The 17,728-nt window shown below is 43.8% G+C and overlaps 1 protein-coding gene across 17 annotated transcripts in view; it reads left to right on the top strand.

The window, feature by feature from the left end:
• Positions 1-4,310: 4,310 nt before the first annotated feature.
• ZMYM2 (zinc finger MYM-type containing 2) overlaps positions 4,311-17,728 on the top strand; it is a 91,941-nt gene continuing 78,523 nt past the window's right edge. For 5 of the 17 annotated variants that reach the window (XR_008746750.1, XR_008746749.1, XR_008746751.1 and 2 more), the window contains exons 1-2: positions 4,311-4,452; positions 5,462-5,519. The gene's annotated coding sequence lies outside the window, so the exon portion shown is untranslated. Of the gene's footprint in view, positions 4,453-4,536; positions 4,676-4,992; positions 5,143-5,461; positions 5,520-8,027; positions 8,143-17,728 lie in introns of those variants that run through there. The other 12 variants (XM_027788994.2, XM_027788980.2, XM_027788976.2 and 9 more) reach the window with 7 other exon arrangements.

Genomic DNA, 17,728 nt, shown 5'->3' with positions numbered 1-17,728 from the left:
ACAGAAGTTGTTCTTTACTTTTTCAAAACTGAAATATGGGATGTGGCATAAAGGTCATTTGAAGACATATCATATCATGCAATGATAGTAATCTTATAGGATAGTGTATATTGTCTCATTATTTGACCCTTTGAAAGATCAATTCTGGTTAAATAAGCTGAAAATTAAACAGCTGAATGCAATTTAGAGATACATATTGATTTGTTTATAAATATTATGAAAAGTATATTTAGTTCAACAACCATAATGAAAGCCACAGGTAATGTTTTTTAGAAAGCATTTTTTCCCCAGTTTTTTTATTGTATGGGTTCTGTTATGTACAGTACAAACATATACACACATATGGTAACTTTTCATTAAGAGCTTTAGGCTATAAAGAATAGCTGCAATGCCTAATGAAACTCAAAAATTGGGGCACCGATAGAGGGAATATTATATAATAAAACCAAAATTATCAAGGTGTTACTGATCATAGGTGTTTTAAGAGTCTACTTCTTTTGTTTGGTTTTGGTTTTTTAATCTTTTTCCTTCCACTACTATTTCTTGAAGTTGTGTTGGGCAACCAGCTAGTAGACCAGAATTCCATTATGCCATGACCATGAAAACACAACATGTTCCTTCAACCAATACACTTTGCCCACATCTTTCCTTTTTGTGATGGCCAAGGGGAATGGAGGATAAAATAGGCAAAGATGAGAGATTAAGGACAGAAAAGAAAGAGAAATATTGGTAGAAATGGTAGGGCAAGAAAGTAGAGAAAAGAATAAGATAAATAGAACTGTGTAAGGCAGAGATTACAAGGTTTTTGGGGTGGGTCAGTATAGAAGCGAACAATGACAGGAAAGAAATTTTGGGGTCACACGCTTTACAAAGGATTACTCTTCACTTCCACAGGTTGTGGAAACACACAGACATTTCTATAAACATAAGTCTTAGCTGCATTCCAAAACCAATTTTTTTTCCCAAGCCCATCTTCAAATCAGTTGTAAAAAACCCTGTGTCCTAAAGGGTTTCATGAACCTCTACTTTCCAAGTGTTACATATACGAAGCAGGGAAAGACACCTTGTTCAAGCATTTCCTCTTCATTCCTCAGAAGTCTGTTATAGACACCTGGACAAATAGATAGATATAAACCTAAACAGTGTTCAGGCTGAAGAAGTCCTTCAGCCAATGGAAAGTGTTTCCTAAATCTTGAACAAATGCCACTATTCTTTATCATAGATAAATATTACTAATAGGAGGTAGGTTTAAACTATGTTAATTCTGTTCCTACAATAGACCATGCATCATTTGAAGGTTGGCTTGGTAGTGTTCTTAAGATTCTTGTTCAAACACAAACTTTAAAATACATCGGATTACTGCTTCTCAGTTCAAATACAGTTGACTGCTTTTTGAGATAATTTTATTTCATGACAGATAGAAAGATGTCACTCTTCTTGTGAGTCATTGAGCATACTCTTGGTTCAGCTTTGTTGAATTTATCTACTGCCAGTCAATACGTTTGACATTTTTTAGTGAAGTTGCTGACATCAGGCCTGTCCATGAAAGCAGTGGTATGGAGCCTATAAATACATCCATTTCAGATCTCTTGTGTTCATGAAGAGATTTTACTGCTTAGTGTTTAAGCTAATGCTAACTCTTTCAAACCTTAAAAAAATAATTACTTGATCTGGATTATTCTTAAAAATAATCTGAATTATACATGGCTTTACAGATGAAGAGGAATTTACATAGGTGTCTGAACACTTTCTCCTTTCTCCTGATGTCAGTTGAAAAAAATATTTGAAAATTCACAGTTTACAATTTAACATACAAATTAAAAAAAATAGGGTTATCTACCTATATATAGATATAGATATTAACATATCTATAGGGGAACAAGGGTTCTCTGGAGTTAGAGACTTCTATGTTTAAATACAATTCGGTACAGTTCCATAAATGCAAGCAAAACCCTTAAAATTTGTTTGAACTGTATAACTGAAAACATTTATGAAAATGGTCTATTGCTACATAGAAGTTCTAGATAGCACTCTTAGGTAATATCTATTGCTAGGGATCTGTGGTAAGAGGAAAGCGTTCTTTGGTTACTTTTTTAATAAGACTGATAGGTTTCACTTAACGTGTTCTAGATTAGAAAAGCACTCATTTTCTACCATTCATCTCTGGATGCATCAAAGCTCTCAAATACATGTGCTTAAGTCGTCTTGAATTTCTTTCTGAACTTCATGAGAACTTAATTTGTTCATGGATAAGCACTGTTGTAGAACAAAAGACGTCTTCCTGAGACGTGCAACTAGAAGGGTTGGAAAATATGTAATGTGGAGGATGACTTCACTTGACTTTTAGCAGCCTAGAAGATACTTAAGGCTAGTAATGGAAATGGTCAGGAGCCAGCTGACCTGATGGAGTGTATGGGATTCAATACTGAAATTTCAACAGCTTTCTGGTTACTAGGATCATAATGAGTTGGATGGTGTGATGCTGTAGGACAAAGTTTATGAATTTACAGGGCAACTTTGAGAAGACCTTCCAGACAGGTGATGCTGATTCATCTCCACGGCACTTCCTTCCTTGGCAGTGGTCCTACCAGAACTGTTCCACCACCAGTTCACCTCTTGCTTTCAGGAACGAGCAACGGCATTGCAAGCTGCCACCAGCCCTGAAGTAATTCTCTGCCCCCACACCAAGTAGCCCTTCCAAGCTTCATCTGATGGCTAGGATGGCATGGGAAAAAACCCCACTCATTAATTCTCATCAACGTCGTACAACATTGGAAAAGCTTTTGGCTTGAGTTGTTGTCTGAAGCCTGTGTCTCGGGGTGGGAGTATTAGGAAGACATTAGATGTACTGTTGTGACAATAGACGATAGAAAATATCTGGTCTCTCCCACACATGAAAATTATTAACCAGACACGTCAAGGGTGACGGAGGAAGGAGCCAGCCCTTGGGCGACTTGCGTGCCGCCGGACAAGGCAGGCTGCCCAGCGGGCTGGCCAGGCTGGCCCCGCGGGAGGCTCCCGGCTCGGGGCTGCAAATGGCGCCGGCCGCTTGGACCCGGCTCCTTGCGCAGGCAAGAGGCGCTCCCCAGGGGCACTGCTCCGCGTGGTTGACACGGAGCGGTACCGGGCAGAGGAGGCAAGCGCGGGTATTTGCTCTCTCTCTCTCTCCCTCTTCTGGGCAGAGGAGAATGAGTAAGTGGGGCACGGCGGGACCAGCGCGTAAGACGGGCGGCTGAGCTCGCCGGGTCCTCGAAGGAGCGGGCGTGAGTGCCATGGCCAGCGCGGCGGTGAGGAGCCGCGCAAGGGAAGTGCGCATCCTCCATTTTGGCGGAGGGCGGGCGGAGAGCTTGGCTCCCGGCACCCGGCCGCCGTCGCCGGCCGCAGCGCTCCTCCCCACCCCGCGGCACCGCCGGGGGCAGCCGGATCCTCTTCCCGCGGGAAGCCGGGCACAGGCGCTTCAAATGGACGCCCCGCTGCGCCTCACGTTGGTTCGAATTGGGCCCAAGCTCCCCGCAGCGGCTTCCGACAAAATGGAGGACGCCACCACTGCTACCACCACCACCAGCTCCTCCAGGAGCCATGTCGGCGGCTGACATGGCGCCCTCCCCCGCAGCGGGTGGGGGCAGGAGGGCGTCCTAGGGCGAGGGCGGCGAGGAGGCGCTGCGCGGCGGGGCAGGCTGCGGGGGCGCGGCCGAGGCGCCCTCCCTGGCATACGTGCGCTCTCCCTCTTCCCTGTGGGAGCGCTTCCATTATCCACGCTTCGTCCCTAATGTAAATGGCCCCAGGCTCGAAGCCCCGCTGAGGGATGGAGCGGGGTGGGACCTCCCGGCGGGCCACGGAGGAGCGCTGTCAGCCCCGTCGCCCCGCGGCGGGGGGCGGCGGGGGAGAGGTGAGCCCTCGCCCCGCGGCCGGGACCGTGGCACCCACAGGGACCGAGCGCAAGGCTGGGATGGCAGCGCGAGCTCCCCGCCGGCAGCGCGAGGCCGGCCCGGCGGCGGCGCAAACTTCTGCAAGTTGCTGCTGTCAAAAAAAAAAAAAAAAAAAAAAAGGCAGCGCGGGGAGCGCGAGCGCAGCCCTCGGAGGCGGGTAACGAGCCGGTGGGCAACGATCCGGGTTTCTCAAACCTGATGGATCAAAGTGGGAAGAACCCCAGGCATGGCCAGGAGGAAGATTGGCAGTTTATAGGGTCAACCGGCTGCGGGCGGCTCTGACGGACTGGCGGCCCACCCACTCCGGTAGCCCAGTGCCAGAGCCCGCCCTCTGGGGGAGCCAATGGCGGGGCGGGGAGGCGGATCTCCCCCGAGCTCCCTTGGCCCGGTTCCTCCTCCCCTTCGCTAGCAGCTGCGCTTCGCCCGGGACTGGACCGAGTTAGAGTTGAGACGCCAGAGGAGTAGCGCAGAGTGCGTGCGCTCCCCGCGGGGGGGTCCGTGCCTGCGAGCGGTTGAGAGCCGGGTAAGGTGGGGGTGCGGGGTGCAGCGCCTCAGGGGCGGGCTGGCGGGCGGTTGGCGGCGCGGAACTGCCCCCAGGGCGGGGATGGGAGAGCAGCCGCCGTACCTCCGAGCTACCCGGGTGAAGTACCCCACGGTGTTGTCGCCGCCGCGCCGCCACCGCTCGCGGCGACGGGGACGCGGGCGGCAGCGGCGGCAGTCCCGCGGGTAACCATCGTGGCCCGGAGGTGGGCGATGGGGGTAAATGGGGGGCGCCCGGGGGCGGCCCTGGGGGGGGGACGGGGGCATTTGGGGGAAGGGCCGGGTCTGTTTTAGCGCCTCCTATTTTAACTCCCTCCCTCCCTTCCCCGCCGGGCCCTCGGCTGTTGTTCTGCCCCGGTGTCTCCCCCACCCACCGCCCTCGCCCCCCCTTCCCGCCCCCCCCCCCGCGGGTGCCTCCCTCCCCTGCGCGGCGCTCCGCGGATCCTGCCGCCGTCGCTGCTCCCCTCCCGTATTGTTTGGCTGGGTCTCTCTAATGGCGGACAGGAGGCGGCAGTGCTGCTGGCCGACTGCAGGGGGGCAAACCCGAGACCGGGGGCAACTGCCGCGGGAGCGTGTGGGGGGCCGAGGCGCTCGCAGGGCGCAGAGGCGCCGGTGCTGAGGGCCCCGCGACCCCCCGGGGCGCCGGTTCAGGGCCCCTTAGGCAAGTTAGCAGGTAATATTCGCTCCCGCTGTGGGTGCACTCGCGCGGAGAAGCCCCCGGTGCAGCTGCGCCCGGGGCCGCTCCTTGTCGTCGTCGTGTCCCCCCCACCCCCCGCCTCCTTCAGCGGGGACAGACGGCGTGGGAGTGCTCGAGGGGTACCCCGCCGCCCCCGGGAGGGCAGTATGTATTTATTTATTTATTGAAGGGTTGGGATTAGAGGGAAGTGGTGGGTGATGCAGACGGTACCTGCCCTGGCGAGGCGAAGGACACGCTGCTCGGGGGCGCTGCCTGATCCTCGCTGCCCCTTGTTAACCCCATGTCTTTCCCTTAGGCTCCAGCCCAGTTTGGTGCAGCCTTGGCAGAGACCAACAAGGAGAGGGAGCTCCATTGTGAGTGCTATTTATGTATCCATTTCTGCCTCTGCTAGACCTGCTTCGAGAGGGCTTGACCCACCCCCCCATATTCTTCGGGGGCAGGGGTAGAAGGAGGGGCTTCCAGGCTTGGGTGGGGAAATTCCTGGGTCCAGCAGCTGCTGCCCTGGGGCGAAGCCCCAGTAATGGCTGTGAGGCGGCTCCTCCTCGGGGTGGGCGCTGCTGCTGCAGACATCGCTCCTGCAATACCAACTCCGGCAAGCAGACGACGGGTTGCTGCCGCTGCTCACGTTACCCGGCTCGGGAGGGAGGGGGAGGGCATATTTCGGGTGCCCTCTAGAGTTTTAGAGCGTGTATTAAAATCCGTGACGAGACATCTTTAGCCATCTTTTAATTTTTTTCCCCTCCTCTTTCTCCGATCCTGTGCCCTGCATATCTTGAAGCTAAGAAGAAGAATGAGAGGTTTAAAATAACACAGCAGTTTGTGGAGCGTACGCCTATGTCCTCTCTTTGTGAGTTGAGATTGGTTCTTTACACCCGCAGATTAGCTTGGGTGATTTTGTTGGTCGCCATTGGCAGTTTATGTGCCTTGGTGGGGTTTCTGAGCCATCTGTTTTGCCCCTTCCCCAAAAAGCTGGAGGTTACTGGGGAAACCCATAGCTTCTTAACAGTGGGCGTTTTTGGTGTTTCACCTGTGTGGGGTTTTCAGAGCAGGTTGTGATCTCTGTTGGGTGTTGATCTCGGCTACAGAGGCAGATTACCGGTCCCATGCCGTAGGATTGGGGTGTAATTTGACTCTCGCTTGTGCCCCTTTTAACGACAGGGGTTTTCTTCTCCTGCACGGGGGATTCTGAAATCGCGGAGTAGTGCATCGAAGGAGAAAGTAAGGCGGTGTGCGCATGGGGAGAGGTTTAGGGGCTCTTGAGTTCGGATGCGGCCGCCGTCCGCGGGCTGTCGCCGCTAGAGGCCGCCGCGGAAAGCGCAGCCGGCCCCGGCAGGTCGGGTGGGTAACGTGCAGCCGGAGAACAAAACAAAAAGGCAGTGCCTGTCTTGCGCTTTGGGTTCTTCACTTGGCTACAGGGTTCGGGTATTGTAGTCTTCCCCACCACTTATATCTTGAAACATTTTTTTCCCCTCCCTTACCATATTTCATAGTAGATTTCCCAGATTTGCATAGCTTGCAACTTTCTTTGTCACTTTTTGGTGGCTTACATATACAAAGAAGAAGTGGTTCTCTGCAAAACCTTGGGAGGAAGGCGTCAAATTTGGATTTATTCTGAGCTGCTAAAATTACCGACCTCATTAAAGACACTAAGAGTTTCAATGGCCTGTTATCATTATTAAAGTGGTCTGTCCTAAACCTTGACTTACTACTGTAATTTTTAAATTTTAATTGTAATTTTTTGACTTGTGCCATGTCTTGAATGTAAGGCAACCATCTGATTTTACTTCCGATTCATTATTCATTCCCGTCTAATGGCTATTCTGCTTTTTCTGATGCTTCTTCATGTTAAAAAAGTTACTCCTGAGAGCGATCAAGGCAAATAATGCTTTGGAAGGGGGAAAGCTGTTGTGCTGGAAGGGAGTGAAAAAGGATGTTGTGTACTGGAGCTGGTTTGAAAAAAAATATTGCAGCTTTGTGTGACTGCCTATGAAAAGATGAGAATACTGCCAAGAACAGCTGTATAGCTAAGATTCAGTAAACCTCAATAAGCAGTTGCCAGCTGGTTTGTGAATTACACTAACATCTTGCACAAAAGCATCCTGGTAGATGGCACATTGTCCTCCTCCAATTATAGTGGTGGTGGTACAGTCTTTTCTTTAGCACAGGGCTGGAGGTAAAAAGTGTATCTATGGCACGTGATAGGCCATGCTGTTGTGTGAGGGAGTGTATTTAGTGCTCACTGCTGCAAAGTCGGCTCCAGGAACCAAACTCCTCTGCCACGGTTTGTGAAAAGAAGACGATGATGGGATGTTATTAGGTAGTTAACTAAATAACATGTTTTAAGAAAAGACTCTTAATTGGAGTATCTAATAAATTTGCTTTGTATTTATGTTATTAATCCTCTTTGACCCCAAATATATGATCACATTCTACTGTTGCTTACCCTGGGATAATATACTAAGAGGGATTTGCATTAGCAAGTATGTACAAATGCCAGTGAAAAAGTGAAAGCAAATTTCTTTGTCTTCTACAGAGCTTGTTCAAGTATACAGAGGGATGTGGAACCAAAATCAGTACAACTTCTCAGATTTTTTCTGGCTTTTTTTTTTTTTGTTGTTGTTTGTTCGTGTGTTTTCATCCAGCAGCATTATGAACAGTCTTGCATTGTTACAGTAGCTTTCATTTTGGTTTCAAGGACTAAATACAGAATTACTGAAGTTCTATCATTTTGTGTCAGAGTTTGCAACCAATTTATATACCCTGCAACAAAAGCAGAATAAGGAGTTCTGTGAGGAATTTATATCAAGTATAGTTGCCAGTGGAAAATCCATGGTTCATGGATAACTGTTTCTTTTTTCCAGGAGACCGGTACATCACAAATAACAATGAACTCAGCCTAGCTGTGGAAAGGGATTGAGATTTGAAGTTCAGAAGAGTTCGAAAGACTAGTAAGCTGTTCTTCCTGAGAAGTCTGAGGTAGTGCTTGCCTTATGAGGCTCCTAAGGCCCTGTATGTTACAGGAGTTTTGTTGTCTGCTGGAATTCTTGAGTTTAACTCAACAGCTGAAAGTGCCTTTTTCGCAACTTCTTTTTACCTTTGTTTTAGTGATTTAATTCTGCTAGGTGAATGCTCCAGGAGGATAACTGGGTTTCTGAGACATTAGAGTTTGGAGGAAACTTAGCTTTTCTTCCATACTTGTAGCCTGCCCCACATGCTGCTGCCAAATATGGCTGGCAGTAGATGCTGACTTGGTATATGAATGATCTGCTTGATTTAGTTGTTAGTATTAAAATTCTTCATTTGGAGAAAGATTTATAAGTTTATCAGGTAGTGTTTTGTACTTATAAGAGAAATTTTAGGTAGTTGGGAGCAGTGTGAGACTTCTGGAATGCAGTTGCGTGCTATGTCCTCTTCAGTTAACGCTTTGACTATATTGATTTTATATCATAGTTTTTCAGCTGCATGATGGCTTCCAACTCCTCCTCTTCGTTGCCCATGCTGTGTGCACTGGTATAGATGCACTTCACTTGGGCTGTTGAGCCTGCCGCCTCTTTTTGGGGAAAAGCCCTAATTCCTATGTGACTGTTACCAGGTGCTTCTGTGGTTTCTAATGCATCAGCAAGCCTTGTGTCTGTGCTGTAGTGTGGATCTCCATCTGTTAATCCCACTGAGATGGCTAAGGAACGTTCATTGCTGCTCTGGTTGGCTTGGTTGAATATGAGGTGGCAGTGTTCCCAGGTGGCCAAGAAGGCCAGTAGTGTCCTGGTTTGTATCAGAAATTGTGTGGCCAGCAGCACTAGGGAAGCGATACTCGGAACTGGTATCGCTGCAAGAAAGACATAAAGGTGCTGGAGCATGTCCTAAGAAGAGCAGTGAAGCTGGTGAAGGGTTTAGAGAGCAAGTCCTATGAGGAGCGGCTGAGGGAACCGGGGTTGCTTGGTCTGTAGAAAAGGAGGCTTAGGGGAGACCTTATCGCTATCTACAGCTGCCTGAAAGGAGGTTGTGGCAAGGTGGATGTTGATGTCTTCTCCCATGTGATAAGTGATAAGATGAGAGGAAATGACCACCAACTGTGTCAGGAGAGCTTTCTGTTGGATGTTAGGAAAACATTCTTCACTGAAAGGGTGGTCAGGGATTACAACAGGCTGCCCCGGGAAGTGCTTGAGTCACCATCCCTCAAGGTATTTAAAAGATGTCTAGATGTGGTGCTTAGGGATGTGGTTTAGTGGTGGATTTACTTGGTAGCATTAGGTTAATGGTTGAACTCGATGATCATAAGGATATTTTCCAACCCAAATGATTCTGTGATTTCAATGCCACTTATTTATACTTCAGTTGTTTCGGCAGTTTAAGGCTTTTATCTTCTGTGAGCTTCCAGAAATTATAAATTTTAAGACAAAAACTGTATTTAAACTCTGTGCCACTAGACTTTAATAGGATTCACGCACACATACAAAAAGTTTGATTGTATTGATTGTATGTCTGTAAGGATGAGAACATCAGTGGTTGCAATAATGAGATCAACGACTGTCCTTTATAGACAGATTAGATCGTAACTGTCCACTGAGGGATTCTCATGCTTTCATCTGAGGTAGCTCATGGATTGGACATGTCAATGATGAAAGTTGTTTTCTTAATCCAGTTTGCTATTGAAACAAATTATTTCAATCAGTGATTATAATTCATAGGACAAATTCTGGTTTTAGTAGTGCAACATAAATAAAATTAACAGAGATTATTAATTCTTGTGAGGTTAACTTAGAGTCTCCAGTGATGTGATTACCACCAATGTGTTTTTCAAACTGCTCTGTGTTTGGAGGGTATTTACGCTTTTTAAGTTTGTCCTAATGCTTAAGCACTCCATCTTTGTATGTGGTTCCCAAGTTTTTTGGAGCTGCCTTCACCATAGCTTCCTTCTCTGCCCCCTCATCACTGAGACAAGGGTGCAGAAGCAAGTGTTTAGTGTTCCGAGCAGAGTAGCTGCAGTAATGGTTTGAAATGTACTTGGTATTACCAGTGCTTTCACTAACCACACTGTCAGTAGCACAAGGGGATTGTGGTGTGTTTTTCGTTGGCTTTGTTTGTCTGAGATGAGACTACTCAATCATGCATTGCTGTTGCGCAGAAGGAATAGTTTTAGGTGTCTAAAATACTTAACACTTAGTATATTACTGCTTCACTTCGCCTAAAATAAATGAATTAACACTCTGTACTTAACTGTATGTGAAGGTTCATAAACTTTTTCCTTAACTCTTACAAGACTGTAGGAATCATTCAGTTTGTATCTCTCTAACTTCTAAAAGCCATAATACCTAAATTTGTGCACCTAGTGCTGTACAAAAGTCTATCAAGGCATAGTCCCTACTCATCAGTTTTAATACTTTCTGACACATGCTAAGGAGGATGTCATCTTAATTCCGCCTTTCCCCCTGTTTAATAGATTGTGCAAAGTAACGATGTACACTTGGTTGCACAGTCTGTTAACTGATAGGACAACAACTGCTTAGACACTTGATCCATAGCTTGCCAATCTAACTCTTGGGCGGCCAGCAAAGTAAGTGGATAATTAGGAGGTGACAGTGGCATTATGGAAGTGTTGGTATTGGTTTCTGCGTGCAGTTTCCTCAGTTCTTTTGTGAAAGATGGCATTGGAAGAAGATGGTTGAATTGGGCATAACCCATAGAATAACTGTGCACGGTTTCCTAATTTAGGACTGTTATGGCTTGTGGTCACTCTTAACCTGTTTGTTTTCCTCCTGCAGACATTTGTTGGAAGCATATTGGCATCTTATGTTCCTTTAGGCTCTTTCGTGCAATATAACCATACTGAACTTTAAACAAAAGCCCACTCATGAATGCAGCCATCTCTCTTTCTTTTTTTTTTTTTTTTAATTTCTTATTGGTCCTCTTGGAAATTTAACCTTGGTGAAAACCTTACTTTGTTCTGGAATTCCTTTTCGTCAGATCCCTGTAAGACCTCTCCAGTTCGGCATTTACCCCTAGTACTACATCAAATTTCTCTAAAAGTTACTTTGTTAATCTCATTCATAAACTCTGCTATCATCTCAGTGTGAGTGACCTTCAAATCTCTCTCTTCTAGACTTGCTGCCTTCTATACCAGTTAAATCTCTGTGTGCTTATGACTTCTCTTTGTGGATCCCTGGCCTTGAGCTCAGACTACTATGGCAAAGGCAATCCTTCCTCCCCAAAAGGAAACCTCTCAGTGCTGTCTGCCACTTGTGGACAGCATTGTCATGACATCTTTGGTTTGAGCCTGTAATCTAGCCTTGTTTTGAACACAGCACATGCTACTCTTCTACAGACTGCAGATTCCTTCCACATATTAAGCTGTCTTTTAGTTGTTATTAAATTGTTTGTTACTTAGTTATGTTAGTAAATCACATGACTAAATCTCATACCTTGCCTTTGATCTCTGTATTTCGTGTTAAAGTTTTCCTTATGGTTGCGGTAAAAATGATCCTGCTCTGTTTATAATGGATTCAGAATCCTGAACAAGGGTGCTTTCCTTGCCTTCTTCTTTGGCTGTCTGTTTTTTTTGCATCTTACATTTTATGGTTGTAAAAGTAACGGGTTACTTGCCTTTAATTTAAAATTGGGGTTTAGCTGTGAAGGATTTGACCTACGTTTTTTTGCATTGTTGATGAGATTTTAAGTGCTGTTTATAAAGTGAGATCATGGGCAGTTAAACAGTTGTTCATTCTCCTGTGATGCTCCTCATGCTTGGAGAAGTTCCCTGTGTGCACCCTTTAAAGCAGTTGCAAGCTAGGTAATGCAGAAGAAGCTAACTTTAGGAAACAAAGCCTACCAAAACCAAGACCAAACCACCACATTTCCTGTCACTCTGGGACTCGGAACACACCATCCTTCGAAAAAGAACTAAATCTTAACTGTTGTTTATGGTAGTGCTTTTTCCTTGCATTATCCTTTTTGGCTCTCTCCCATCTGTTGTCCCTTATGTTTAGGTTGTTTGCTCTGAACAGTCTTACTCTGTGTTTGTACAGTGGCTAGCATAATGTGGTCTGCAACTTTGGCTCCTAGGAGCCTGTGATAAGAGTTGTGATATATCTGGGTGTGGTATTAGTGTTTTTTTAAATTTTTATTTTTTAACATATATGTGTGTGGAAAGGGGAACAAGATCTAGTATCCTGTTACACCTGAAATAACATTTTGTTTGAGTAAGAATGAATGATTAATATACCAACCTGTATACATTTAAGAATTCTTCCTAAGCTCGAAGAATTTACCAGACAACTTTTGAATTAAAAGCTAGTGTTTCTGTGTGCATGGGTTTGGGGGTTTTTTTCTTTGTTTTGTTTTGCCTTGTGGTGGTGGTTGTGTTATTTTTGGAAAATGGTCATTCAGAAGGTGAAGTTTTGTTCTGGTAGTGAGGATATATCAAGCTGTAGCCCTATATAATGTATAATGAGGCACTATATATAATATAGTGCCTCATTAAAGAAGCCAAGTAGCATGTAGAAAGGCTAGGTAAGAATTTCTCTATCATACATCTAACAAAAAAATACTTGCAATTTAGAAGTGACTGAAAATGGAAAGCGCAACAGGAGTTGGTTGGCTGTTTTGTACCAGGCATCAATGTTGGACGTATCTTGGAATTGTTGCCCTTTTTACTGTGTTTGGCCATCATTATGCATACTTCTAGCCAAAGAATTAACAAATAGAAATACTGAGATGGTCTAATACTGTGTATAGTATAGCAATTATGATCTGAACTAAGGCCAGCATTTTTTAATAATTAAAAAGAATTGGAGAGTTTGGGGAAGACCTACAAGAATGACTTAAGGAGTGGAAAACTTGCTATTAACAGACTTAAGAAATGCAGTTGATTCCTCAGTTAAAAGAGAATAGGTTAGGGTATGACTTAATCCTGGTCTAGGAGACTGTGTGCCCAATAAAGTATTAGATAACAGGGTGCTTTTCCTGCCTCCCCAATGTTAAAGGCTTAATTTCTGAGTGCTGACTATTACTTGAGCAATACAAATTCAGATGGGCAACAGTGTGTAGCCGTTAAGCAGGTAGGATAACTAAGAGTTGGGTTAACTAAAAGTTGAAATACTTTATTGAAGCATTGCTTTCTTCTTTGTAGGCAAAAGTTTAAAGATTATTTGAAAAGCTTCCCACCCACTAGCAAGGTTAAATAGATTTTTTGTTTTGGCTTAGGATTTTTGTTTTAAGGCTTGGAGTACATTTTATGTTCTGCAGGTGTTTATCCCAGTTGCAGATTTGGACCTAAAAGACAATATTGGCTTAGAACAAATGCAATATAGTGTATTTTTCATGGGGTTGAATTTGAATAAGCATATATGCTTGGTTGCATAATGTTTAAACCAGCCTCACTTAGGGTTGTCGTTGTCCTCTATTATTTGTACCAACACTGGCCTTTTCTATTTCTTGTCTTGGGAGTCAGTGTAGCTCCATGAATCACCACAATGACATTTTTATTGGGGGGGAGCTGCTTAGGTGTGGCTGTTTGCTCTGGTCTTTGTATTTTAGCTTTCTACCATGTTAGCCTCTATGATGGACTGACTGGCTGTTAGGACCCACAAACAGATAGGGAGAAAGAGTTGTGCTGGAGGAAGTGGGAGAGAGGAGTGGGAATTCAAAACCACAGTAGTCCTTTCCTAGACTGGGTGTGCTTCATTGTTGTGGAACTGCAGCAAATACAATATGCATCTTACTGTTTAAAAATAAAGCCACCTTTTACTTTTTAACGCTGATTCAATAAGCTGGAGTCTTAACTGCATAACGTAACTTGCAGCCAGCCAGCAGGTGCAGCTGTGAAAACCTATCATACTTGTCTTGCTGACTGCATCCATTCTTGTCTTGGATCCCATATTCCATCAGCCTTACCTCAGCATATAACTTGAACTATTTTGTGGTTGTTTTTTCTTTCGTTTCACGTCCTTTTTTATTTCATTTTGTTTATGATGATAAGATTTTCTTCCCTTTGTTACACTTTAGCTTCATTGGCTGTTTACTTGGCCATAGTATACGCAGGTTTCCCTTCTATATGTAGCATAGTATTCACGTAGTCTCTTAAATTTGGTGTTCCTTGTTCTGAATTACTAGATGCATTGCACGTTAATCACTGCAGGTAAATTGTGTTGAAGAAGCTTGTGCATACTGGGCCAAAATATTGGGTTGTTAGCTTGGGTATTTTTCAGGGATGAAAAATTTGCTTGAGACTACTAACTGATGTTAGTTACTGTTAAAGGCAAGGAAAATGGTCTGTCTACAAACTTCTTACTCATTTAAAAATGATGGCATGACAGTTTTCCCTCTTTCTAAGCACATGCAAAAGTGAAAATAAAGGATTTTAAAAACAGTAGTAAAAAAGATTTGTGTGATCAGGCACTGGGAATTTGGGTGTGCCATTAGGCATGACTGTTACTGGTTACCCATGCAGTTAATTGTTTCGTGGGCTGTTTGTATACTAATGCAGACTGCATGCTAGTTTGAAATAGAAATTAAAAAAATCCCGATGAACTAAGAGGAAGGACTAATGAAGAATAAGATTAAAAGTCCTTGTTGACAAGTAGTAAAGTGTCTTTGTTTCCAAAATGTATGGGGATAGTACAGGCTGGGCATGGATGGGATGGAAAGCAGCTTTGAGTAGTCCTGGCAAACAGCAAGTTGAAGATGAATAATGCAGCCTTGCAGCGGTGAAAGCAGACAACATACTGGGCTGCATTAAGCAATACTGTAGCCAGCAGTTTGAGGGAAGTGGTTGTTCCCCACTGTTTGATACTTGGGAGACCATTAGTGTTTAGTCCAGTTTTGGGTAGAACCTGTTATAATAAAGATACTGCTACACTGGAGTGAGCCCAGTGGAGGGCCACCAGCTTCAAGGGCTGGAGCTTATAACAAGGAAGGAAAAGCTGAGAGGAATGGGTGTCTTCAGTCTAAATAGAAGGCTGGAGGGACATGTTACTGCTGTCTTCAACTGATTAATGGGAAAGTATAGAGGAGATGAAGCCAGGCTCTTCTCAGAGATGCACACTGATAGGATGGCAGGTAATGGGTGTAAGTTGCAACAAGGGAAGTTCTGAATAGCTAAGATAATCAAACACTGGAAGAGGGTGTCCAAAGGCTGGGAAACCCGTGTCCCTGTAGATAGATATTCAAAGTTCTGTTGGATATAACCCTAACAACCTGACTTAACTTCAGACAGGTCTAATTTTTAAGTTATCACTGCTTTAAGCTGTGGTGGAATTGATAAGGTGATACCCAGAGGTCCCTTACAACATCGGTTCTATTAAATTTGCAGTGTTTAAGCTAAATCTGATACCATTTAGTGACCAGGAAGATGCTCTCCATTTTTATGCAGTGCTTTACTGTAGTTAATTTGAAGAAAACTAATACAAAAAGTAAGAACTTGTGCTGTTTGGGTAAAATTATTAATAAAATGTAAATGCATGAAATATTGTTTTTAAAACTGTTTTTAATTTACACTTTGTATACTGACTGGGGAAAAAAAAGGGTGTGTGTGTATTTTACAGGGAAGACTAATGTCTTAAAAGAATCAGCATTACTGTAGTTAATAAATTGGTCTGTTTCTGAACATGTAGTGTTGTACAGGATGCATGAGATCTAGTAGACCTCATCCTCTCGCACTTAAGAGTTCCTGTTTCTGTTTTTTTTCAGATTTGATTGGTTTATATGTGATTAACTGTATCCCCAGTTTCTTGTAATTCTACAAATTCGAAAATTACCTGCTACTTCTGTATATTGGGTGCTTATAGATTAGTATAGTCACTATAATCATGATACAGTTGTATCAAAAGTATAGCCAGTGCAACTATAAGTCTTACAAAAGACAGAGAAATAGAGTATTTGCTTAGTTACAGAGCCTTTTCTCATTAGTATCTGTACTAAATTTGTAGCATTTGCTGTAATACATCTGTTAACAGAGTGCTTCCTACAACCTGTAATAAATGCTGTTTTAAAAAGATTATTTTGTGTATTACTATCTCAATTTACTTTCTTGAATGCTGGCAAAAGCTAGGGACTTCATAGATTGGAATTCTCAATTAATCTTCATTGGTCCCTGTGGTGCCAGAGTGAGGCATGTTTTTGAAATGTGTGCTGTGACCCACTGACGCTTATCTGTGGCCTGTATTCCACTGCCCAGTCCAGAATCTAAATAATTTTACTATTCTCAGATCTGTTTCTGATCTAGCCATTCAGTATGTATTTTTTTCCTAATAAAAGTTACTTTTTTAAAAGTTAAGATACATCAAATGACAATTTGGCCTCTTTGAATGCTGTATTGAGGCCACTTTCTACTATTCCTTCTTATTTTTCAGTATTTTACTTGCCCTTTTTCTATTTTCCTATCTTTAGCGTAACCATTCTCTGCTCTTACTGTACTGCTCCCTTTCCACTTAGGTCATCTTTCAAGTCTGTTGCTGTGGTCTAGTGTTACCTCCTTTCCTGGAAATAGATATGCATTTGGATATAAGTAATAGATAAGCATTTAGATTTAACTTCTTCTGTGGCTCCTTTTGGTTCTTTGTCTTGTTTCACCTTTCTATTCCACTTACAATAAAGGATATCCTTAAGCAGCATGTTGCTGCTTGAGTAGTAGAGAGATAAAATGTACTGTCGACCACATTACATATAATGGCTTTTAAGGCTAGCAGTGGAGCTATGTTCTTGCTGATCAGCACCTTTTCATGATGAAACAGCCATAAAATATATTTTAAGTGTGTGTATAAGGGGGAGATACATGTCAGTATGGCTACCCTAAAACTTACACGTCAACATTGTGATTTTGATTTGCCATGAATTGCTATGCCAAGTGCTGCTTGTTCCCCTATGAGTAATCTTGAAAATGGTAAGTGCTTGGTGTGGATATGCTTGCATTCAAGATTGACCCTGCACAGAATCAAGTTTGTGTTTGATCCTGAATTTTGATTCTTTTCATGCATACAGGGGAGCAATTCTTGGCACTAGTTGAGTAGGAAGACTCAAGGAAGAGGCTGTATTAAGTAAAGGTATTCAAATGTCCCTGGAAGCATCAGTTAGAAACCAGATGTCAGCATTCACATGTAACGCTGGTGGCTGCGGTGCAGTTAAGATGTAGAAGTTTGCATGTTTTCAGTAAGCTTTAGTTTGTGTGTAAATAGTTTATCTTCTGAATAAAACCAAAACTTCCTCAGCTGCTTCAAAGTACTTCTTTCACTATGTAGCTCTTGGCTTTTTACTGTTCTTAGATGCTGTCTTTGCTGGATTACAGGTCTTTGTGGGCGTGTGCTTTTTTTACCTTAAATTTTCTGAAATTTGTGTAACAACACATTTTGGGTGTTACATAATGAATTTTGGTAAGCTAATTTCTCCAATCCATCCATGCAACTCCTGAAAATCTGGGGAAAGAATGAAATTTGAAGCAGCTCCAAATGTTCTAGAAAATCTAGAGTTGTGTCTATGCTGAAGTAATGAGATCTCAGGCTTTTGTAATGATAGAAGGGATAGATTAGATTTGTGGACCTCAATTTAGTACCCTGTTCCTGAAAACTTTTAC

Source organism: Falco peregrinus, chromosome 4, assembly GCF_023634155.1.
Source record: "Falco peregrinus isolate bFalPer1 chromosome 4, bFalPer1.pri, whole genome shotgun sequence".
Taxonomy (NCBI): Eukaryota; Metazoa; Chordata; class Aves; order Falconiformes; family Falconidae; genus Falco; species Falco peregrinus.
The sequence above is the reverse complement of the archived record's forward strand: the minus strand, read 5'-3'. Positions and strand labels throughout refer to the sequence as shown.